The following is a 26512-nucleotide window of genomic DNA, read 5'->3' as shown; positions in this document are numbered from 1 at the left end:
ACAGCGGGAGCGTCAGTTGGCTGACCAGGATGAGCAGCTGCTCCCACTGTGAACTCTGGGATGATGGCCAGGAACCCATGCTGTGATCATCACCTCCTTGCCCCAGGCTCTTCCTCCTCACTCCCTGCCACCCCTCCAGATGCCTGCAGGCCACATAGTGCTGCTGCCAGGCTCCCAGTGCTGACCCCAGAGGTTGGGAGGCAGGTTCGTGGCCACTGTAGGACTGAGGCCTACTTCACTGCCTCTCAGTGCTATTGTTTCTGGGCTTGGCCTCAACCAGGTCCCCTGGAGAGGCAAGTGCTCCAGCTTCATGGAAGATTCAGGACCAGGGAACAGCCACTGAGAAGGTAGGTCCACAGCAGCTCAGCTAATTGGGATAAGTGGTGCTCCCACAGGTAGATCCCTGCAGGTCATAACCCCAACCAGTACACAAATCCCATGAACTAGGCCTCCAGTAAATAAATAAATTTGGAAAGGGAAAATCAAGTTAGGACAGTGTCTGTAACAGGTGAGGAAGCTTCTATGTATCAGCCCCTGTATTCATGGTGATGGGATCTGGTGAACACAGGAAACATAATGGCAAAGCAACTTTTCAGTAGAGAAAAAAATAAACTTGTTCCTCAAAATGAGCAAAGCTTCTCCCCACATTTGCTTTAAATCAGTGCTTTATTTGGGGACATAAAGAAACAATCAACCAATTCTAGTCATGTCACAATGGCAAAAACCTATGCCTGGCAGATTCTTCTGAGAGCATCCTCCCAGTGTCACCTCTATTATACCAAAGCCTAATTTAATAAAAGTCATTGTGAGAAGGGATACCAACTGAAAGTCATTACAGTAAATCTCCTATTTGCCTTATCTTTTGCTACCTCCTTTAGAAAAAATATATTTTTTAAATAACCCATTGTAATAGCAAAAGAAAATCTCATTCTCTATGTTTTTCTCACTAATTCTATCTTTCCTTTCATATATCTTTTCATCCCTGGATAAACAATAATCCAGTCAAAAAATGCAGACATACAGGCTTGTTAGCAAGATAAATTTCAGGCCAGATGCAAGGTTTTATACACATTTCACTAGATTTTACAATGGGCTGCAGTGCTAAAAGTCAGAATTTCCACTGGAAATAGTGGCTCTCAGCCAGGGCTCAGTGTGATATTTTTTTCCAGTAGTATGAGAACCAATTATGTCTTTTCACTGAGGTGTGTTTTTTTTTGTTTTGTTTGGTTTGGTTTTCTTTGGTTTTTGTTTTGTTTTTTTCAAGAGGAAAGAAAATGTTAGATAAATTAGAAGTGGCCAGGTTCAATTCTTGAGGTAGCTCTAATTTTGTCCTTTATTCATAGTTCCTCCCACCTTTGGATCACTTTGGAGGCTGGGAATTCAAACCCCACACATTTTGTGCTGGATGCACAAAAGTTATCTCAATCCTCTGAAAATCCTGAAGACCTAGATATCTTGGCCACATCTATGTAATTATGGCTCAATAGTTCTAGAATAAACAAACAAACAAAAAAGTTATGCTTTCTAAAGATATTCACAATGCAATGCATCATTCAGGAAAAATAATACTAAATTTTTTCTGAGGAAGATGGCTGCTGATGGGAAGGCAGGCTGCAAGATAGTGCGTGAATGAGAGAACAAAGGTAAAGTGTGTGGTTTCACAGGGAGTGTTTGTTTCTAAGTTAAGGGACAGTTATACTGCAGGGGACCATGGGGATTGCCAGACGGATTTCCCTGACTGGGAAGCCACCACTGCTGCTGGAATCCCTCCAAGAGCAGCCAGTTCTGATGCAGAGACCACTGTATCTTGAAGGGGAGAGTAGATGTTGTTGGAAGCCTGAAAATCCCAGGACTCTACAACTACGGCACCCAGCAAACAGCTGCGAACCCAGGAACACTGATCCCCAAGTGGCACAAGCATGTGGACTCAGAGAAGCTCTGCGCCTCCTCATGGAAAGGTCAGATTTTGCCTGGGATAAGGTGAGGTCTGTGGTCCAGGCAGGAGAGAGAAATGCACACATGGGAGCGGGAGGAGCCAATGAAGTCTGCCCCCAAAAAAGGCTGCAGCCATTGGGGCTGGAGGGATCCGCAAATGTGGAAGGGAATCCACAGGGTTGCTAATAGAAGAGAACTCTAAAAAAGCAACCCATAGCTGAACTGGGTGCAAAAGGGCAGCCTAAAAATTTTTAAGAGTGTGCTGGCTGCTTAGATCCAAGGGGGAAAAAGACTGCACAGACATGCGCCAGAATACCAGAATTATTCATGCACTTATTCCTGATCTATTCTCTCTCTCTCTCTCTCTCTCTCTCTCTCTCTCTCTCTCTCTCTCTCTCTCTCTCTCTCTCTCTCTTTGTCTCTCTCTTCCTCTTTAAACCCACACATTTGATTACTAAGTCTAGTATATAGGATCACCCAATTGGGGACACTCTAAGAGACTGCAGGGAAAAGTTGTTTTCCTTTTCATATTTGTTTTCTGTTGTTGTTTTTTTTTGCTTATTGCTTCTGTTTTCCCTTGCCTCACTTGATATTAGTTGTTGTTTGTAGTTTGCATTCATCCATAGGGATTTGTTGATGGCATTTGTTGGGATTAGTGGCTCTTCTAGTGGAGTTTCTTTGCCTTCCTTTTTTAAAATATATTTTATAGATTTTTTAAAGAGAAGAAGGGTTAGAAATACAGATGAGAGAGAAACATCAGTCAGCTGCCTCCTGCACAACCCCACAGGGGATGTGCCCACAACCAAGGTACATGTCCTTGACCGGAATTGAACCCAGAACCTTTCAGTCTGCAGGCTGACACTCTATCCACTGAGTCAAACTGGTTTCGCTCCCTCCCCCTTCTTTTTTATTCTCTTTCTTTGCTCTCTTACTTTTCATTCCTTTTCACAATTTCATTTTTGCATTCCTTTTCTCTCTCTCTCTTCCTGTTTTTTTCTTCTTTCTTTCTTATCCACAAATTCTCTTTTCTCTGGTGGTCACCTTTATTTGGGGATATTAGAATTGTGAATGCATTTGTGTTGTGCCTTGTTGGGTTGTATTTTGTGCCTTTAAATCAACACAGGAGAGAGAGAACTACATAACCTGACACCTCGAGAAGAGAGATCATGGGGAGACAAAGAAAAAGCCCACAGATTAAAGAAAATCAGATATCAGCAAAAAAGAAAGTAAAGAAAGTGGTGGCAAGCAACCTGTCAGAAAAAGAATTCAGAGAAATTGTCATAATGTGGATGAAAATAAAGGAAGACAAATTCAACAATATGTGTAAGAACCAAGAGGAAATGAAGAAGAACCAAAAAGAAATGGAAAATGACATCACTGTTATAAAGAACTCAATAGTATGCATCAACAGTAGACTAGTAGAAGCAGAGGACCTTATCAGTGAGCTAGAAGACAAGGTAGGAAAAAATACCTAAGCAGAGCAGCTTCTAGAATAAAATAAATAAACAGCAGAAGGAGGGTCTAAGAGAACTTTGGTACAACATGACATGAAACAACATCTTCATAATAAGGATGCCGGAAGGAGAGGAGATTGAGCAAAGAATAGAAAACCTGTTTGAAGAAATAATGACAGAAAACTTCCCTGATACAGGAAAGAAAAAATTCACGTAAATCCAAGAAGCTAACAGAGTCCCAAAAAAAATGAACCCCCAAAATCCAATGCTAAGGCACATTAAAATTAAACTGGCAAACACCAACGACAAAGTAAGAATCTTAAAGGTGGCCAGAGAGAGACAGAAAGTTACCTACAAAGGCTACCCCATCAGACTAGTGACTGATTTCTCAATAGAAACACATCAGGCATGAAGAAAAGGGAATGAAATATACAAAGTCATGCAAAGGAAGGATCTGACTCCAATAATACTCAATCCAGCAAGACAATCAATCAAAATTTAGGGTGAAATAAAAAACTTAACAGACAATAAAGGACTAAGAATGTTTATAACCACCAAACCAACAATGCAAGAAATGCTAAAGAGTCTGTTAAAAAAAGAAGAAATAGGAAGCAAAAAATAAAAACACAGGGGTAAAGAATAAAAACTGTGAAAAATAAGTACCTACCCTGTTTCCCAGAAAATAAGACAGTGTCTTATATTAATTTTTGCTCCCAAAGATGCACTAGGTCTTATTTTCAGGGGATGTCTTATTTTTCCATGAAGAAGAATACAGTACACATTTATTGTTAAATGAAAATAAAGGAAATTTATTACCTGTATACGGTACAATAGTACAGTAGTTGCCAATACAAACCAGATAAACTGAATCCTACAGTATCAAGAATTTGGAGGATCCAAGATGGCTGCACAGGTAAACACCTAACCGCAGCCGCACACAACAATTTCAATAAAATACAACTAAAATATAAAATGGACATTGCCCAGAGCTACAGGAAGTCGACTGACTGAAAATTCTACAAGAAGGAAAGAGAAAACCAGAAAGAAAATCAGAGGAGCTGTAAAAGCCTAAGGTACAGAGACATGCTGCACGTGCACGAAAAGGATGGAGCCGGAGAGGAGGGGGAGGCTGAGTTCCTTGCTGGTGTTCCCTAGCAGAAAGGAAATAAAAGCCACGGACAGTGCTGAACCCCAGTTCTAGGCCAGACCCTGGGGACCTAGGCTCAAACAGAGGGCGACGGGGTTGTGAGGCGGAACCCCAGGGGAGCGGCGAAAGGCAGAGCCCCCAGAGTTGTGCACATTGCACGCAGAGGACCGTCTGTTGACTCTGATGCTAGACTGCCCTACCAGGAAGGAGACAAAAGCTCCAGTCTGGAAAGAACGTGATGAGGAGCAAGAGCTGCTGCCTGGCAGCAGCAAGCTGGGCACTTGCAAGGAGCCAGGCGACAGGGCCCCTCCGGAGGAGGTGCTGCTGGCCCCTCGACCGCTGATCGTGGGCCACGGAGCCAAGGCCGGGGGCTGCTTCCTGGGTGGCGCGGACCCAGGCAACAGGCTGAAGCCGTGCAGGAGGCTGCAGAGAACAAAGGGGAGCCACAGGCCAGCCTGCTGAGCTTCCCAGGACAAGGAGGAAGAAAACGAAAAAGTTTTCAATGTGAAGAAATCAAGTTATAGCAAAAAATAGTAAAATTACTTAAGAAAGAATAAAAAGAAGATCTTGAAAAATGGAAGATTAAGACAGAACTCAACTCAGCAGCCAACATTGCAACATAAATGCATTTCTTTTTAAAATGACAGAATGTTGGAGCAGCGGCATCCAGGCCCAGAGGGCCAGGCCCAGGGCAGTGGCAGCCAGGCCCGGATCAGCAGCAGCCAGGCCCCAGAGCAGCAGCAGCCAGAACCAGAACAGCAGCAGCCAGGCCCAGAGCAGCCAGGCCTGGGGCAGCAGCAGCCAAGCCCGGAGCAGCCAAGCCGGGAGCGCCCAGGCCCAGAGTGGCCGGGCCTGGAGCAGCCGGGTCAGGAACAGCCAGGCTTAGAGCAGCAGCAGCTAGAACCGGAACAGCAGCAGCCAGGCCCGGAGCAGCCAGGCCGGGAGTGTCCAGGCCTGGAGTGGCCAGGCCCGGAGCAGCTGGGCCCAGAGCAGCCAAGTCGGGAGCAGCCAGGCCCGGAGAGGCAGTGGCCAGGCCCAGAACAGTTGATTATGGAGTGGACCAGAGCAACAGAGGCCAGGCCCAAAGCAGCCGGGCCTGAAACAGCTTGCTCCTCACCTGCCCATGCCCCAGGTCTGCTTCTCAGACATAGCTGGAAACTTTTGGGGGAACTTGAGGATCTGCTGAATCAAGTGATGAAGGCTTAGATCTGGATGTGTTGAATTAGTATAGCGCTGGGGTGTTGATCTGTGAGTGCCTTGTGTGGGGCCTGGATGAGGCTGGTTGATCTATTTGGAAGTGTCTTTTGTGTGAAGTGTATCCTTGGGCATGTGGAGGTATTATTGATTTGAGAAAATACTAAATAATTGATTTACTACCTGAAAAATTTAAAGTTCTGAAAGTTTAAGGTCTCTTGCCGAAAGAGGTTTTAAAGTTAACACCTTAATTTCAATGGAGGAAGGGGAGGACAAGCCCTTCCCATCCAGAACAGGTAATCCAATTCCAGCCAGCAGCTATCTTTAAACAATGTGGCCATTTACATTTCAATGGCTACGCCTTTTGATAGCCTAAGGGCAAGTTTACATGTAAACAAGCTTGCTTCTCAGTTCCCAGGGCAGAAAAAACAAGGTTTAAAATTATTAGATTTTAAAATTTGTTCTTAAAAATATTAAAGTTTATTAATTAAAAAAAGGAAATTAAAAAACCTGATGAGCAATATTAACTGTTAATTATTATAGAATCAGAGATACCGGAGGGGAATGGACTGACAATTCGGGGGGGGGGGGGGGTGGAAGGGGCGTGGTGGATGCAGGAAGAGACTGAACATAAGCTGTGCACCTATGGATGAGGACAATGGGGGGTGGGGAAAGGGCAGAGGGTGGGGTGGGAACCTGGTGGAGGGGGAATGAAATGAGGAACCTTTGTAATAATATGAACAATAAAGATTGATTTTTAAAAAAAAGAAGAATTTACTCATTTATTCAATGACAATCATGTCATCATCTTCTGGAACATCATCATAACAATCCAATTCCTGAATTTCCTGGTGAATTTCTTGTGACTACATTTCTTTCTTTTTTTTAATTTTTTCTTTTTTTATTAAATTATTATCTGTGTACATATTTTACATTGCTCCCCCCCATACATACACATCCTCCCCAGAGTTTTGTGTCCATTGGTTGTACTTATATGCATGTATACAAGTCCTTTGGTTGATCTCTTATCTCCCCCAGATCTCCCTCCATTTCTTTCAGAATCAGTGGATCAAATGTCTCATGTTTAGCCAGGAGGGGGGGGGGGGGGGCTGGCTTATTCTCAGGGGGATGCCTTATATTTCACTCAGAAGGAAACCTGTAAGTAGGTCTTATTTTTGGGGAAACATGGTATCAACAATGACTGAAAATGTATTGATAAATGGATTAAATGCCCCAATTAAAAGACATAGAGTAACTGAGTGAATAAAAAAACATGGCCCACATATCTGCTGACTGTGGGACAGGCATCTCAGAAAAAAAAGATGCACAGAGCCTGAAGGTAAAGGGATGAAAACATTTTTTTTTCAGGTGAATGGAAATGAAAAAAAAAAAAAGCTGGGATAGCAATACTTATATCTGACAAATTAGATCTCAAAGTAAAGGACATAATAAGAGATAAGTAAGGCCACTTCATAATACTAAAGTGAATAATCTAATAAGATGAAATAACTCTGGTAAACATATACACACCCAATAAAGGAGCACCCAAATACATAAAAAATACCTGGAGAATATCAAGGGAGAGATTGACAGCAATAAAATCATAGTAGGGTACTTCAATACCCCACTATCACTATCGGACAAATCCTCTAAGCAAAAAATCAGCAAAGAATAATCAATTCTATATGACTCATCAGATCATATGGAATTAATTGATACCTTCAGAATATTTTATTCCAAAGACACAGAATATACATTCTTCTCAAGTTCACATGGATCATTTTCAAAGATAGACCATATATTGATTGGGTCATAGGCAAAGTCTCTTCAAATTTAAGAAGATAGAAATCATATCAAGCATTTTCTCAAATCATAATGGCATAAAACTGGAAATCAACTACAATAAAAACAATCCAAAAAAAAATCAAACAACTGGAGACTAAATAGCATGCTATTAAACAATAACTGGGTTACCAGAGAGATCAAAGAAGAAATAAAAAAAAACATCATGTCAACAAATGACAATGAAAACACAACAATCCAAAATGTATAGGACACAGCAAAAGAAGCCTTGATAGAAAAGTTCATAGCTCTACAAGCTAACTACAAACACACACACACACACACACACACACACACACACACACACACACATACAGAGAGAGAGAAACAATGGTAATAAAATACCTAACCTTACAACTCAAAGTGTTAAAAGAGAGCGACAAGAAAAGCAGCAGAAGGAAGGAAATAAGAAAGATCAGAGCAGAGATAAATGACGTAGAGACCCCCCAAAAATTATAATAACAATAATAATAATAATAATAATAATAATCAACAAAACTAAGAGCTGGTTCTTTGAAAGGATAAACAAATTGATGAACCTATACCAGGCTCACCAAGAAGCAAATAGAGTGGACCAAATTAAACAAAATCAGAAATAACAGAAGAGAAATAACAACAAACCCCACCAAAATACAAAGGATTGTTTAAAAAATACTAGGAACAACTCTGTTCCAACAAACTGGACAACCTAGAGGAAAGAGACATATTCCTAGAAAAATTCAACCTTACATAACTCAATCAAAAAGAATCTAAAAATCTCAATATGCCAATAATAATGAAAGAAATTGAAGCAGTCTCCAAAAGCTTCCAGCAAACAAAAGCCTGTGGCCAGATGGCTTCACAGAGGAGTTTTACTAAACATTCAGGAAAGAACTAAAACCTATCCTCTTCATACTAATCCAAAAAATTCAAGATGAAGGAACACTTCCAAGCTCATTATATGAAGCCAGCATCACCCTACTACCAAAACCAGATAAAGACAACACAATGAAACAGTATTTCAGGCCCCATGAAAATAGATGCCAAAATCCTCAACAAAATCCTAGCAAATCAGATCCAGAAGTACATTAGAAAGATTATACACCATGACCAAGCAGGATTTATCCCAGGGATACAAGGATGGTATAATATCCACAAATTAATAAATGTGATTCAAGGGTCCTCAAACTTTTTAAAGTGGGGGCCAGATCACGGTCCCTCAGAGAGCTGGAGGCCGGACTATATGAACTACTAATTCCTACTGTAATACCTCGGCTGCACTCACTGCCCAAAAAACCTGGGGGGCCTGATCAGACTCCTCTGCAGGCCGCATGTGGCCCGCGGGCCATAGTTTGAAGACGCCTGCGAGTGATTACATAAACAAATTGAGAGATAAAAATCACAGTCATATCAATTGATGCATAAAAAGCATTTGACAAAATCCAATACATATTTTTGATAAAAACTCTCAGCAAGGTGGGAATAGAAGGATCATACCTCAACATAATAAAAGCCATATATGACAAACCTATAGCTAACATCATACTCAAAGCACAAAAACTAAAACCATTTCCCCTAAGAACAGGAACAACACAGGGATGCCCACTCTCACCACTCCTATTCAACATAGTACTAGAAATATTAGCTATTGCAATTAGACAAGAAGAAGAAATAAAAGATATCAAAATTAGAAAGGAATGAGTAAAACTGTCCCTATTCGCAGATGTCATGATATTGTACATAAAAAACACAATAGACTTAATAAAAAGACTCCATCAAAAAACTTATAGACTCAATAAATAAATTTGGCAATGTAGCAGGATATAAAATTAATGCCAAGAAATCTATGGCACTTTTATATACCAATAGTGAACCTACAGAAAGAGAGAATAAAAAAAGCAATCCCATTTACCTTTGCACCAAAAAAATTAAGATACTTAGGAATAAACTTAACTCAGAAGGTAAAAAACATATATATGGAAAACTACAGGACACTGAAAAAGGAGTTAGAGGAAGACTTAAACAGATGGAAGACCATACCATGTTCATGGGTTGGTAGAATCAACATCATTAAAATGTGCATACTTCCCAAAATAATCTATAGATTCAATGCACACCCCATTAAAATACCAATGGCATATTTCACAGACCTAGGAAGAACTCATCTGGAATAAAATAAGACCCCGAATAGCCACAGAAATCTTGAGAAATAAGAATAAAGTACATGGGATTTCAACACCAGATTTCAAAATGTATTACAAAGCCACTGTTCTCAAAACAGCCTGGTACTGGTGCAAGAACAGACATATAGATCAATGGAATAGAATAGAGAACCCAGATATCAACCCAAACCACTATGTTCAATTAATATTTGATAAAGGAGGCATGAACATACAATAGAGTCAAGACAGTCTTTTCAATAAATGGTGTTGGGAAAATTAAACAGATACATGCAAAAAAATGAAACTTGACCATCAACTTATACCATACAGAAAAATAAACTCAAAATGGATAAAGGACTTAAACATAAGACTGGAAACTATAAAAATACTAGAGGAATCCACAGGCAGCAAAATCTCAGACATATGCCAAAGCAATTTCTTCACCAATACTGCACCTAGAGCAATGGAAAATAAAGAGAAAATTAACAAATGGGACTACATCAAAATAAAAAGCTTTTGCACAGCAAAAGAATCCATCAACAAAACAATAAGAAAGTCCACTGTACTGGAGAACATATTTGTAAATGTTATAATTGATAAAGGTTTAATTTACAGGGAACTCATATACAGGGAACTCATTTACAGGGAACTCATATAACTCAATAACATGAAGATAAATGATCTAATAAAAAAATTGGCAATGGACCTAAATAGATACATTTCAAAAGAAGACTGAAGGAAACCCAAGAGACATAAGAAAACATGCTCGAAATCCCTAATTATCTGAGAGATGCAAATCAAAAGGACAATGCAGTACCATGTCACACCTTTCAGAATGGCAATCATCAACAAATAAACAAATGACAAGTACTGGAGAAGATGTGGAAGAAAAGGAACCCTTGTGCACTGCTGGTGGGAGTGCAGCCACTGTAGAGAACAGTATGGAGTTTCATCAAAAAAATAAAAATGGAGATCCCACACTAATCACACTTCTAGGAATATATCCCAAGAAACTAGAAACACCAATCAGAAAGGATATATGCATCCTTATGTTCATAGCAGCACAATTCACCATAGATAAGATCTGGAAACAGCCTAAATGCTCATTAGCAGATGAGTGGATTATACATCTACACAATGGAATACTATGCTGCTATAAAAAAAGAAGGAATCCTTCCATTTGCAGCAGCATGGATAGAACTGGAGAGCATTATGTTAAATGAAAACGACCAGGAAATGGAAGGAAAAAAAATCACATGATCTCACTCATTTATAGAAAATAAAGAACATTATAATCTGATAAACAAAAAGATGGATGCAGAGGCAGTAAATTATTGAACAGACTGTCAAATTATAGCAGGAAGGCTGAGGAGTGTTGGAGAAGGGGGGAAGAGATCAACCAAAGGACTTGTATGTGTGCATATAAGCACAACCAATGGATACAAGACATTGGGAATGGAAGGGGGTTGGATAAGGGCATGAGACAGGGGGTAGGGGAGACAGGGGGAAGGTTAATGGGGGAAAAGGAGCTATATGTACTACTATGTGTAATATTTTAAACAATAAAATAAAATGTAAAAAGATTTAAAAAATACTAAATGCTTATTTAGTACTAGTGGCCAAGTTCATGAATTTGTGCATATTGAAAGGAAATTAATTAGAAGAAATGTTTTAATATCACTATTCACCCTTACTCTATAATAGAAGTGTCAACCAAATTCATGATCTACAATGAAAGATAGAAACATACGTGTGTGAGGGGCTCCAGCAAGAGTTTTATATGTATTGTGCATTTGGGAGTCAATTTAGCCTTTTATAGGTATTGAATAAACTTGCTTAATTAGACCTGCTTTCTGATTTAGCTAAACTTTTTCCAGCCCAGTGAAGCACCCAAACTTCTCTTTCAGATAATTGTCAGCAACAAAGTAGTAAATATCAACACAAAGCAGATTATTACTGTAGGTCAGTGTTTCCCAAACTTTTGACATATGTGTACCCCTTCTGTAATTTTCATAACGCTGAATACCCCTCGTACTCATGAGAATATAGAATTAGGTGCAGCTAAGCAAGGTGCAATGCATATCCCCACCAAACTCCGGTGCAACGCGTACCCCCACCAAACACTTCCCACACTTTGGGAAACACTGCATAGGTCATGCAGGGAGAACAAAGGGGAAATATTTAACTGCAGCAGTGTTTGACTATATTCTGTGCAATGAGAAAACCTGAAATAATTTTCAAGGTCCACCATTTCTTACTTGTTTTCAATTGGGCCAAGTTTTTAAACTTTCTAAATCTCCGTTTTCCTGCTTTAAAAAAATCAATAAGTAAACAATAAATAAATAAAAGGATTCCACCAAGTTTCCTTTCTACCTACTCCAGGACTTCCTTGAGGACCAAATGAGATGAGGCAAGGGAAAATACTTCACAGACATTTTGTTACAGTGTGAAGTGTTTCTACCTATCTAAAGTGTTCCTGGGCTGAAGAAACTTGTAGAAGGAGGCTATTAGTAACTAAGAGGAAGACAGATGTTGCTATGTGATGTAATTACTGTGACTAATGGAAGGACATGTAGCATATTAGCCTTTTGTATAGTATAATAGAAGTCCGGAGCACGAAATTCTTGCATGGGGGTAGGGGGGAGTTTCCCTCAGCCCAGCCTGCACTCTCTCCAATCTATGACCCCTCAAAGGCTGTCGGACATCCCTCTCACAATCCAGGACTGTTGGCTCCCAACTGCTTGCCTGCCTGCCTTCATGATTGCCCCTAACCACTTATGCTTGCCAGTCTGATCACCCCTTAACCACTCACATGCCAGCCTGATTGATGTCTAACTGCTCCCCTGCCATCCTGTTTGCCCCCAACTTCCCTCCTCTGCCAGCCTGGTCACACCTAATTGCCCTCCCCTGCAGGGTTAATTGCCCCCACCTGCCCTTTCTTGCAGGTCTGGTCCCTCTCAACTGCCCTCCCTTGCAGGACTGGTGCCTCCCAACTGCCCTCCCATGCTGCCCATCTTGTGTCCATATGGGGGCAGCCATCTTGTGTGTTGGAGTGATGGTCAATCTTTATATTACTCTTTTATTAGATAGGATAGAGGCCTGGTGCACAGGTGGGGGCCAGCTGATTTGCCCTGAAGGATGTCCTGGATAAGGGTGGGGGTTCTCTTGGGCCATGGGGTGGCCTGGGAGAGGGGCCTGTGGCAGTTTGCAGGCTGGTCACGCCCCTGGCGACCCAATCAGAGGTACTAGTATCTGAAATTTATCTTCTACAATTGAAACTTTGTAGCCTGGAGTATAGCCAAGACTCCTGCCCACTCCATGGCAGCAGCCATTTCTGTTGGAATTTATAAATCTTCTGTAATTGAAACTTTGTAGCCTTAAGTGGAGACCTGGGCCTAACAGGGTTGCAGAAGCTTGGCTTCCTCCATTGCCCCGAGGAAAACCTAGCCTCCTGCTCTTCCAGCTCAGTGGCTACCGCCATTTCTGTTGGGATTTATTTATCTTCTATAATTGAAACTTTGTATACTTGCGTGGAGGCCTGGGCCCACCAGGGTGTGTGGAAAGCTTGGCTTCTTCTATTGCCTGGAAAACCCAATCCTCCCTCCTGTTCTCTGTGGCTGCAGCCATCTTGGTTAGGGTTAATTTACATACTCTCTCTGTGTGGCTGGTGGGCATGGCTGGTGGGTGGAGTAGAGTGATGGTTAATTTGCATATTACTCTTTTATTAGATAGGATAGATGTTTAGACTTTGTATCAGAGATCATAGACTCTAATATCAATTAGATCTGGTCCCTGTACTCCAGTTGCTTATAGAGCACACAAATGATGAGACCCACAGATCCAAATAGAATTAGCAAACCATCACTATTGATGTATTGCATTTTCAATATACTGTATGTATATAGTCTTATTGGCAGAAGGGAGACCTTCTTGATATCACCATCTTCAATAGCAGAGGATGGGGAGAGTATCTGCTAGTTTTTCATGAGTAGCATTTCATAAACTTCAGTCATTTAAATATGTCACAATATTGGTACACCCATATAGTATGTGTCATGCACTAGTAGTTAATGATTTTCTCTAAGTTCATTAATTTTTAGTTTAATTCAATGTACTTCAAAAGAAAATTTCCTACATTATAAAAAAATGAATCAGTTGCCATAAATGGAGGCTAATCCTATATAATAAAAGCCTAATATGCAAATTGTCCCCTCAGGTGGTCATTCTACTGGGAATCCAGGAATTTGACCACTTGCTATGACATGCACTAACTACTGGGGGAGGCATGATACATGGTGGGCATTGGTGATGCGGTGCTGGCAACAGGTGTCAGTAGAGGCGCTCCGGACCCTGATGGGCCCCGACAAGAGTGGACCACGGTGGGATGGTGGAGCAGGTGAGCGGCGGTGCCAGGTGAAGGTGGGAGTTAGCAGGGGTCTGATCACCCCTCAAACAGCATTGGTGGCAGGGACAGGGCTGCTGTCTGGCTCCCAGGAACTGAGGGAGCAGGGTGGGGGTGTGGGGAGGTCTGTCCCTGATTGATCACCCCACAGGCAAGATGGTAGATCAGGTGAGGGGGTGGCATCAGGCCAAGGCAGGGTGCCAGGTGGGGCTGCAATGCTGGGGGCATGAGCTGGGATCTGATCTCTGCAGGCCACCCTGAAGGACCCTACCTGTGTACGAATTTGTGCACTGGGCCTCTAGTTATATAAGTAAACACAATGGAAGCAAAGTTAAATAAAGCTTCATTTAAAAATTAAAATAAACAATGAGTGCACATAACAATAAATCTTATCAATTTTCAAAAATACATATGAGGGAATAAATAGCTTAAATGTGAAAGATGAAATAGTTTATAATCAACAAACCTGACCTTTATTTCACAATTGCCACTAGCACTCAAATTTCCATCACTTTATTCAACTTGGCATAGTTTTAAATTTTTATTTTATTTTATAAAGGGAAAAAATTAATCCTCAGAGGCTCTACCTGCCAGGTGCTTGGCTTCAGGCCTAGAGAGAGAACACTTGGCTTCTAGGGTACCAGCTAGGCAGTCTTTGGGGAAGGCACTCAGTCTAAACCCTCAAAATTTCAAATATCAGTGAGGAGGGGTTGAAAGAAACAGGTCCATGGTGACTGGTTGGGCTATGGCTGATATCAGAATTATAGCCTTTCTTATAGGCTTTCTTATAGGTCTCCCAGAAGAACCCACCTGGCTTCCTGACTCCAAACTGTCCTTTGTGACACTGTATTCCAACCACTAACATGCCTGAGGTTTTTCAGGAGCTCCCATGACAACCCCAAGAGACAACACTGGGCCTGACCATGGCCTCACATAAGTCCCTCCATTCTGAAGGAGCCATGGCATCACAGGGCCTCTGAGAATCATTCCCTTTTTCTTCACCCTTACTTCTTAAAGAAAAGACTCTACTCCAGAGGAGTTTTGGACCCTGTCTCCAACATTGTTCCTGCCCAGCCCTGAGGGAAATGTCTTCCTCTCCATTTCTACTTACTCACATCTTACCCTATTGCTCATTCTATTAGACTAGATCCTCCCTTTACTCCAAAAACTGACTCTTCTATGATTTGTACTTTACTCTGGCATTTAGTATAAGCACTACTATAGTTGTCTTCCTCTGTGTAATTATTTGCCTTTCAACTAGACTATCAGGAATCCAGGGTAGTATTTTATACTAGAAGCCCAGTGCACAAAATTCCTGCATGGGGAGGGGGTGTGTCCCTCAGCCTGGCTAGCATGCTCTCCAATCTAGGACCCCTTGGGGGAATGTCCAATTGTCAGTTTAGGGACATTAACTCCAGCCATTAGGAAAATCTCACAGAATGTCTTTGACATACAAACAGTGTGGTTTTATGAGTTCTTTTAATCATAATGGCCATTCCTTTAAATAATATCTGCTTACATAAAATACAGCTTGTACTATGTGAATTCAGAATGTTAATATTACAAAATCATAGACAGTTGTAGTGGAAATAACCTTGACTTGTCTAGTCCAAACTTTTATAAATATTGAAATTCCCATTTTAAAGATTTTTAATGCTTTTTGTCCTAAGAAACTTAATCAACTTTTGAGGCAACCCATTTTCTGTGAAAGGACTGGGGGACTCCAGCGGCAGGCAACCCCCACATCTGGAGGCCTCTGGTGGGACTGAGGAGACTGAGCACTGCCATCTTGTGGCTAAGGGTGCCTCCATCTTTGTGATGGAGTGACAGTCAATTTGCATATTTCCTCTTTATTAGATAGGATGTCTTTGCATTCTACATAAGACTTTACACCAATAATTAATTAATTTAATTATTTTATGTGAATTGCTTCAGCCAAAGATTATTAAGCCAATTCCAGTTTTCAGTGTAACCTACTCTGCCTGTTCACAGGACAACCCACAATGAGCCCCTGTGAACTCTGGTTCCAGCAAGAGCTGGGGTTGGAGTGAGTGGAGCATTTCTAACTGAAAAACTCTCACCTGGCCAGTTCTTATGGAAACACTGATGTCTCTGGACTTGAGGCAGAATCAAAGGTGAAATTTTCAAGTTGTATATGAGAAAATGCTATAGAATGTAAATCCAGCTAAAGGGTTTGCCAAAAATCTCCCTGAATCACATATATTAAATTCTGAAGTACTCTGTTTCTAAACTTCTTATCAAAGCCACAATAACCTTAGCCCTTAAAGCAGACAGCCATAGTCCCCTGATCATTGGCAGTTATCCTGTGACTAGAACAGGCCCCATGGGCTCTGCTGAAGGGAGACAAAAAGACCCCAGTACAGTCAGTTCACTAAACTCATCTGAGTCAGGTTGGAAACTCGAACAGTTAAAACCCATCTTAACCCTACCAGACCTGAGGCCCTGAACTTAACTGTCCTCTATACATGGGCTCCTGAGCATTAAAGAGAAAAAAATCAACATGATATAGAAAAATGTTAGTTACATGCAAACAAGTGGTTAGAATAAGTGGAACTTGGAGACATTGTGAAAATAACTCTACCTTTCATCTAGCCTAGAGGTGTCGAACTCAATCAGAGTAGGGGCCAAAATCTAAAATCCAGCCTAAATCGCGGGGCCGAATGGTTTACTGAACAGTCATAAACTGTCATTGTGATGGAAACGCAGCGGAGTGCAGTGATGACAGCGAGGTGCGGGCCACATTGCAAGGCCTGGCGGGACGGATTTGGCCTGCGGGCCTTGTGTTTGACACATGTGAATTCTAGCCCAATATTCCACCTTTCTGTGCCAATCCACACAGCAGGGTGAGCCTTGTTTCTCAAAGTGAGCACCAGATGTTGCTCTTCACCTTCTTGCATGGAATATCTTTGTAAGACACTCCAGGATTTTTCTTGTTGTACCTGGAGTGCTTTTCCATGCACACAACACAGATATGATTAGATGATGTCTCAGGGGGAATCTCTGGAAAATGATTGCCTGGGTCATCCATTGAGGACAAGGTTACTTTTGTGAGTTGCAGGCACAGTTTCTTAATATATTTGGTGAAATAAACTGGCTTTTTTGAAGCAGCTTGCTGCTTTGAAGCATATAAGATAAGAATTATAACTGGCCCACATAAAAAATTTTATGAAAACCGCCAGGGCCAGTGGTAATGACGATGAGACCAGTGAAGGTGGATCATCTGGTCATTTTTTCACTGCCACCCATATATTTATTATAGTCCTTCACCAGCTGTGGCATCTGTATTTCTTGCACACTACCATCTTTATTTCTTCTGTTTATTACTACATTTTTTTCTGGATCATGGTAGTTCAAAATAAATGTGATGGGCTTTCTATCCTGCCAAACTAAACAAGTTACACTTTCTTGACATAGATAGCGACTGTTACCCCTAACAAGTGTTTTTACATTTTTCAATGATTTAGGAAACTGCTTCCTATTTTGCTGCAGGGTTTCCACAATTTCTGTGTGTAATTCTGACAGTGCATATTTAGCAAGGGCTACAGAGTTGTAGAACTGGCCCATGGACAAGCACATGAGATTTATTTTCCATTGCACATGAGGTCAGGAGACGAACAACTGTATTTCCTACTGTGCCCAGGTCTTTTATTGGCATTGATGCAGCACCAGTGTAGATTTCTGTATTCAAAATGTACTCAGTCTCACCTTCACTGAGAAAAAAAGACTTGATGCCCCACTTTGTGGGCTTATCCCTGATATACTGCTTGATGGCCAAGTGGTTTTTTGTCTGGATCATCCCCTCATCTAGGTTCAAATGTTGCTTTGGCAGATAGAAATGGAAGAACTTGGGGAGCAGAATTTCCAAGAAAGGCTTAACTCTATATATTCTACCTGTCTTATCGATATCTGTGTCTTCCTCATTAATTCTGTGCAAAAAACTCTAAAGGGCCAAGAATCTGGGAGTAAACCCAACAAAGACAGAGCCCTCATTTGTCCAATAATCCCAATAGCTGGGCTTTATACATAAGTATTCCATATAGATCCTCAGTCCAAGAAAAGCCTTCATTTCTTCCACCGGCATCCATGAAGTTTTTGGCATTGTAGGAGTTGGGCTTTGCTATATGCAATTAATGGGCCTGGAGGTTGGTTTTCTCTGTCAAATTTTGCCAGAAAGTATCATCCAAAAACAAGGATAAAAAGTCAATAGGTTCACTCTCCTCTGTCCTCTGTGATAAATCCAGGAATGTTCGCTGGGCCTTTTCCATCCTCATTGAAATTCAGATCTGTATTTAGTGATACAAAATTCTTTATCCAACCTTCATCACCACCTAGATATCCCTCATCAGATGTTTGAAGGACACGCGCCCACCCCACCCCCCTTTCTCTTACTATCGATGTAGCTCTAGGTCTATAAGGTTCAAGATTCTCCTCATCACTCAAGCTCTCATGTCTGTGTCACTTGAACTGGAAACGTATTCTTTTTTTTAAAATATATATTTTATTGATTTTGTACAGAGAGGAAGGGAGAGAGATAGAGAGCTAGAAATGCTGATGAGAGAGAAACATCGACCAGCTGCCTCCTTACACCCCCTACTGGGGATGTGCCCGCAACCAAGGCACATGCCCTTGACCAGAATCAAACCCGGGACCTTTCAGTCCCCAAGCCAACGCTCTATCCATTGAGCCAAACCGGTTTCGGCTGGAAACGTATTCTTGATGAAATTCTGACTCTTCAGCGTCTGAATCAACCAAAGTATCAATCACCTGTTGGACTGTGATAAGCCTGGATCTACTTCACTTTCCTGTTGAAGTACTTGGCTCATCAGCCGCTCATTTTATTGTGAATTTTCAGAATTTTTTTCACATCAAACCACACAAAGTCAATTCAGACACATGGGGGCAGACATTTTCAATGGATAACTATGAGGTTTGGCCATAATTGGTTGGTTACTTTTAGTTTGTGGCGCATTTTTTTTCACATACTAGGCAAAGTACCAAAAGTTAGGTATAGCAATATAGTGGCAGATTCGGAAATTACTGAAAAATTGTAATTTCAGTAATTTGAACACCCAAATCCTTGGCATATTCATTTTGCACTTGTTACATCATAGATCTGCACCTGGATTTTCATCTCCTTTTATAGATCCTTTAAAGTACTTTGGTCCTTATTTTCTCTTCTCCTTCCAGGAAATTTGACTCACTTGCCCTTTACTTATCAGTCTGTCTGGACTCTAAGTTTTGGTGGTAAGCCAGATCCAAACGTCTAAGACAGGGTTGGAGAACCTTTTTCTGCCCAGGGTCTTTTGAATATTTATAACATCATTCTCAGGCCATAGAAAATTATCCTTCTATATTAGGTCAAACATTTCATTAACTCACTCCTAATGTGATTGTTGGAACTTCTCTTTAGTGAAAAGTGTGATGTTACCTGGTATTGATTATGTTGCTACTCAATTGCTTTTCCAGGTTTGTGTGGCTGGGTCTAGAGAATAGTCAACTTTTTGCGATGGCTGTTTTTGAAAAGAACTGCTCTTGCTGCATGAGCAGCTCACCCTGGTCCAAGGAGTGGCAACCCTGTGCAGCCCATCCCCATCTGAGGAGCAGCAACTGCGAGCAATGTATCCATTTCCGAGGATCAGCAGTTGTGTGAGCAGCCCACCCCTATCCAAGGAGCAGCAGCTCCACGAGCAGCCCATCCCATTTGAGGGGCAGCAGCTGCATAAGCATCTCACCCAGTCTTAGGAGCAGCCCACCCCCACCCCTGCCAGAGGAGTAGCAGCTGGAAGAGCACCCCACCCATGTCTGAGGAGTGGCAGCCTGTGCAGCCTGCACCCATCCTAGGAGTAGCAGTTGTGCAAGCACCTGCTCCTGTCTGAGGAGCAGCAGCTGTGTGAGAAGCCTGCCACCATCTGAGGACCAGCAGCCTGCACCCATCCGAGGACTGGCAGCTGTGCAACCACCTACCCAACTCCCTGTCCAAGGAGCAGCATCACCATATGCAGTTCACCCCCATTTGAAGAGCAGCAGCTCTGCAAGCAGCCTGCCCTGGTATGAGGAGAAGCCCCAAATCTGCTCCTGCCTGAGGAGCAGCAGCCACATGAGAAGCTCACTCATGTATGAGCAGCAGCAAAGCCACGCAGCCCACACCAATCCAATGAGCAGCAGCCCAAAAACCAGCCTTCCCCCATCCAAGAGCAGCAACTGCATGAGCAACTCACCCCCATCTGAGGAACAACAGCTTGCAAGCAGCCCACCCTGTCCAAAGAAGCAGCAACAGTGTGTACAGCCAGCCCCTGTCCAAGAAGGAACAGCCCCATGAGCAGCTCACCCAATTCCAGGAGCAGCAGTGCAAGCAGCCCACCACCTGCCAAGCATAGGAGCCACCATTGGTGTGAATGGTGCCCACCAGAGGAGCTGCTGCCAACTGAGGAGAAGTAGCTGCCACAACCACCCAAAGAGCAGCTGCCACCCAAGTTGCAGCCCTGGCACGAATTGACACCTAGACCATTCAGTGAGAGCAAAAATGGGTAGACAAAGAAACTCCCAAAGGAAAGAAAAGGAAGAATTGCCAGAAAAGCAGCTAGTGAAATGGAGGAATGTAATATGTCAGAAAAAGAACTCAGAATAAAGCTCATAAAGTTCATAAACCAGATCAATGAAAAAATCAACAGCCTATATAAAAATCAAGAAGAAATAAAGAGTGGAATAGCTGCAATAAAATAAAACACCAAGGAAAGTTTCAATAGTTGATTAGGAGAAGCAGATGACCAAATTAGCAAATTAGAAGACGGAATAAAAACACACCCAAACTGAACAGCGATTGGAGAAAAAAAATAAAAGATAGAAGGAGAGCTTAAAGGAGCTTTAGGAAAACATGAAATTAAGTAACATATGAATAATAGGGGTGCCATAAAAACAGGAAGAGGAACAAGGTTTAGAATATCTACTTAAATAAATAATATCAGAAAAATTCCCAGAGGTGGGAGGGGGAGGAAAAAAGTCACACTAGCACAGAGAGTTCCAAACAAAATGAGCCTGAAAACAACCATATCAAGACACATAATTATGAAGGCAAATGTTCAGGACAAAGAGAGAATCTTAAAGGCTGCAAGAGAGAGAGAGAAAGTTAAGTACAAAAGCTCTTCCATTTGATTATCAAATGATTTCTCAACAGAAACATACCAGGTCAAAAAAGAATAGGAGGAAATTTATAGAGTGATGCAAAACAATGGACTGAATCCAAGAATACTCTATCCAACAAGGTTATCATTCAGAATTGAAGGGGAAATAAGAAAGCTTCACAGACAAAAACATGCTAAGGGAATTTATCACTACCAAGCCAGCAATGCAAGAAATGCTAAAGAGACGTGTTAAAAGAAGAAATAAAAGGGAAAGAAGAAACAAAGGCACAAGAAATAAAAATGACTATAAACAAGTACCTATCAATAATAACTTTAAACATAAATGGACTAAATGATACAATCAAAAGACATCAAGTGGCTAAATGGATTTAAAAAAATGACCATACATACGCTGTCTACAAGAGACACACCACAGAACAAGGAACTCACACAGACTGAAAGTGAAGAGATGGAAAACTATCTTTCAGGCAAATGGAAATGAAATAATAAAAAAAGAGCTGTGGTAGCAATACTTATATCAGACAAAATTTCCCTCAAAGTCAAGACCGTAACAAGAGATAATGACTGCTTCTTCATCACAACAAAGGGCTTGATACAACAAGAGGATATAACCCTGATAAACATATATGCACCTAATGCAGAAACGTAAAAAGAATTCCTGGAAGAGATCAATGGAAAGATCGACAACAATACAATCATAGTAGGGGATTTTAATAATGAACTGATATCATTGGACAAATCCTATAAACCCTTTGTTGGCAAACTGTGGCTCGGGAGCTCATGAGGCTCTTTGGTCCCTTGAGTATGGCTCTTCTACAAAATACCATAGCCTGAGGGAGTCTATTTTGAAAAAGTGGCATTAGAAGAAGTTTAAGTTTAAAAAATTTGGTTCTCAAAAGAAATTTCAATCGTTGTACTGTTGATATTTGGCTCTGTTGACTAATGAGTTTGCCAATCACTGCTCCAGACAAAAAATGAGCAAAGAAACAGCAATCCTAAATGACTCATCAGATCAGATGGACTTAAACAACATTTTCAGAGCATTTTATCCCAAAGCCATGGATTATACATTATTCACAAGTACACATAGGACATTTTCAAAGAAAGACCATATTCTGGGTCACAGGCAAAGTATCTCCAAATACAAGAAGATTGAAATCATATTAAGCATCTTATCAGAAAACAATGGCAAATTATTAGAAATAAACCTCAATAAGAACAATAAGAAAATTCAAACACTTTGAAACTGAATAGCATACTATTAAAAAATGACTGGGTTACCAGAAAGATCAAAGAAGAAACTAAAAACATTCTGAAAACAAATGACAATGAAAACACAACAATCCAAAATCTATGGGACACAATGAAAGCAGTTCTGAGAGGGAAGTTTATAGCTCTACAAGCCTACCTCAAAAACAAACAAAACAAGCCAAAACCAGTTTGGCTCAGTGGATAGAGCGTCGGCCTGCGGACCGAAAGGTCCCAGGTTCGATTCCAGTCAAGGGCATGTACCTTGGTTGCAGGCACATCCCCAGTGGGGGGTGTGCAAGAGGCAGCTGATCGATGATTCTCTCTCATTGATGTTTCTAATTCCCTATCCCTCTCTCTTCCTTTCTGTAAAAATTCAATAAAATATATTTTAAAAAACAAACAAACATACACACACACACAAAAAGAAGAAAAAAAAGCAAGGAAAAAAATGGTAGTTAATCATCTTATGTTACAACTTAAAGAACTAGAAAGAGAGCAACAAGAAAAGCCCATAGTGATCAGAAGGAAGGAGATAATAAAGATTTGAACAGAAATAAATGTCATAGAAACCAAAAGGCAGTACAAAAGATCAACAAAACCAAGAGCTGGTTCTTTGAAAGGATAAACAATATAGATGAATCTATAACCAGACTCATCAGGAAACAAAGAGAGAGGATCCAAATAAACAAAATCAGAAATGAAAGAGGCAAAATAACAACAGACCCCACCAAAATACAAAGGATTGTTAATAAACACTATGAATAGTCGAAACCGGTTTGGCTCAGTGGATAGAGTGTCTGCCTGTGGACTGAAAGGTCCCGGGTTCAATTCTGGTCAAGGGCATGTACCTTGGTTGCGGGCACATCCCCGGTAGGGGGTGTGCAAGAGGCAGTTGATCGATGTCTCTCTCTCATTGATGTTTCTAACTCTCTATCCCTCACTCGCTTCCTCTCTGTAAAAAATCAATAAAATATATTTAAAAAAAAAAACAACCCAACAACACTATGAACAACTCTATTCCAACAAACTGGACAACCCAGAGGAAATGGGCATATTTCTACAAAAATATAACCTTCTAAAACTCAATGAGGAAGTTTTTGAAATTGAAGCATCATCAAAAAGCTTCCATCAAACATAAGCCTCAGACCAGATGGCTTCACAGGGGAGTTTTACCAAACATTCAAGGAAGAATTAAAACCTATACTCTTCAGATTATTCCAAAAAATTCAAGAGGAAGGAACACTTCAAAGCTCAATATATGAAGCCACCATTATCTTAATACCAAAACCAGATAAAGACAACACAAGAAAAGATAATTACAGGGCAATATCCTCGTGAACATAGATGCAAAAATTCTCAACAAAATTTTAGCAAATCAGATCCAGCATTATATCAGACCAAGTATGATTTATCCCAGGGATGCAAGGAAGATACAATAACTATAAATCAATAAACATGATACATCACATAAACAAATGGAGAGATAAAAATTTTACAGTCATATCAATTGATGCATAAAAAGCATTTCATAAAATTTAACACCATTTCTTGATAAAAATCCTCAGAAAATGGGGATAGAGAGATCATACCTCAACATAATAAAAGCCATATATGACAAAACTATAGCCAACATCATACTCAAAGCACAAAAATTAAAAACATTTCCCCTAAGAACAGGAACAAGACAGGGATGCCCACTCTCATCACTCCTGTTTGACATTGTACTGGAAGTATTAGCCATTGTGATTAGAGAAGAATAAGAAATAAAAGGTATCTAAACTGAAAAAGAAGAAGTAAAACTGTCCCTATTCAAAGATGTCATGATCTTGTACATAAAAAACACAAAGGGCTTCATCAAACTCTATTAGACTTAATAAATGAATTCAGCAATGTAGCAGGATACTAATTAATGCCAAGAAATCTATGGCATTTCTATACACTTACAGAGAAACTAAAAAAGCAATTCCGCCAATACTGGTTTGGCTCAGTGGTAGAGCACCGGTCTGTGGACTGAAAGGTCCCAGGTTCAATTCCGGTCAGGGGATGTGCAAGAGGCAGCTGGTCGATGTTTCTCTGTCATCGACATTTCTAGCTCTCTATCTCTCTCCCTTCCTCTATGTAAAAAATCAATAAAATATATATATTTTTAAAAGCAATTCCATTTATCATCACACCAAAAAAATTAAGATATATAGGAATAAAGGTAACTAAGGAGGTAAAAGACCTGTACTCTAAAAACTACAGGACACTGAAAAAAGAGTTAGAAAAAAAAAATGAGCCAAAACCGGTTTGGCTCAGTGGTGGAGTGTCGGTCTGCGGACTGAGAGGTCCCAGGTTCGATTCGGTCAAGGGCACGTGCATTGGTTGCAGGCACATCCCCGATGGGGGGTGTGCAGGAGGCGGCTGGTGGATGTTTCTCTCTCATCATCAACGTTTCTGGCTCTCTATCTTTCTCCCTTTCTCTCTGTAAAAAATCAATAAAACATATTTTTTAAAAAATAAAAGAAAAAAAATGAAGAAAAAAAGAACACAGATGGAAGAATATACTGTGTTCTTGGACTGATAAAATCAACATCATTAAAATGTGCATACTACCCAAAGCAACCTATAGTTTCAATGCACTCCACATTAAAATATCAACGGCATATTTCACAGACCTAGGATGAATTCTCCAAAAATTTATCTGGAATAAAAAAAGATCCAGAATAGCCATAGCAATCCTGAGAAAGAAGAACAAAGTAGGAGGGATCTCAATACCAGATATCAAGCTGTATTACAAAGCTACTGTTCTGGAAACTGCCTGGTACTGGCACAAGAACAGACATATAGATCAATGAAATATAATAGAGAACTCAGAAATCGATTCAAACCACTATGCTCAATTAATATTTCACAGAAGACACAAGAACATAGAATGGAGTCAAGACAGTGTCTTCAATAAATGGTGTTGGGAAAATTGGAAATAGATATGCAAAAAAAAAAAAATGAAACTAGGCCACCAACTTATACCATACACAAAATTAAACTCAAAATGTGGATAAAGACTTAAACTTAAGATGAGAAAACATAAAAATATTAGAGGAATCTACAGGCAGCAAAATTTCAGACATATGTATATGCCAAGTCAGTTTCTTCCTTGATACAGCTCCTAGGGTAATGGAAACTAAAGAAAAAATAAACAAATGGGACTACATCAAAATAAAAAGCTTTTGTATAGCAAAAACAAAATAAAACAACAACAAAAAAACTATCAACAAAACAACAAGAAAGCATGGGAGAACATATTTGTCAATGTTATCACCGATAAGGGTGTAATCTCCAACATTTACAGAGAACTCATACAACTTAACAAAAGGAAGATAACCAACACAATCAAAATATGGGCAACAGACCTAAATAGATAATTTTCTACTGAAGACATAAGGAAGGCCAAGAGATTTATGAAAACATACTCAAAGTCCCTAATCATCCAAAAGATGCAAATCAAATGACAGTGCAGTACCATCTCACACCTATCAGAATGGCAATCATCAACAAAATCAACAAATGACAAGTGCTGGCAAGGATTCGGAGAAAAAGGAACCCTCATGCACTGCTGGTGGGAATGCAGACTGGTGCAGCCACTGTGGAGGGCAATATGGCGTTTCCTCAAAAAACTAAAAATGTAACTCCCATTTGACCCAGTTATCCCACTTCTAGGAATGTATTCCAAAAAACTTGAAACACCAATCAAAATGGATATATGCACCCCTATGTTCATAGCAGCACAATTTACCATAGCTAAGATTTGAAAACAACCTAAGTGCTCATCAGCAGATGAGGGGATTAAAAAACTGTGGTACATCTACACAATTAAATACCACACTGTGGTAAAAAAAAAAAAAAAAAAAAAAAAAAAAAAAAAAAAAAAAAAAAAAAAAAAAATGGAATTCTTAACATTTGCAACAGCGTGAATGGAACTGGAAAGTATTATGCTAAGTGAA

The sequence above is a fragment of the Pipistrellus kuhlii genome, unplaced genomic scaffold, assembly GCF_014108245.1.
Source record: "Pipistrellus kuhlii isolate mPipKuh1 unplaced genomic scaffold, mPipKuh1.p scaffold_m20_p_3, whole genome shotgun sequence".
NCBI classification, from domain to species: domain Eukaryota; kingdom Metazoa; phylum Chordata; class Mammalia; order Chiroptera; family Vespertilionidae; genus Pipistrellus; species Pipistrellus kuhlii.
The sequence above is the reverse complement of the archived record's forward strand: the minus strand, read 5'-3'. Positions refer to the sequence as shown.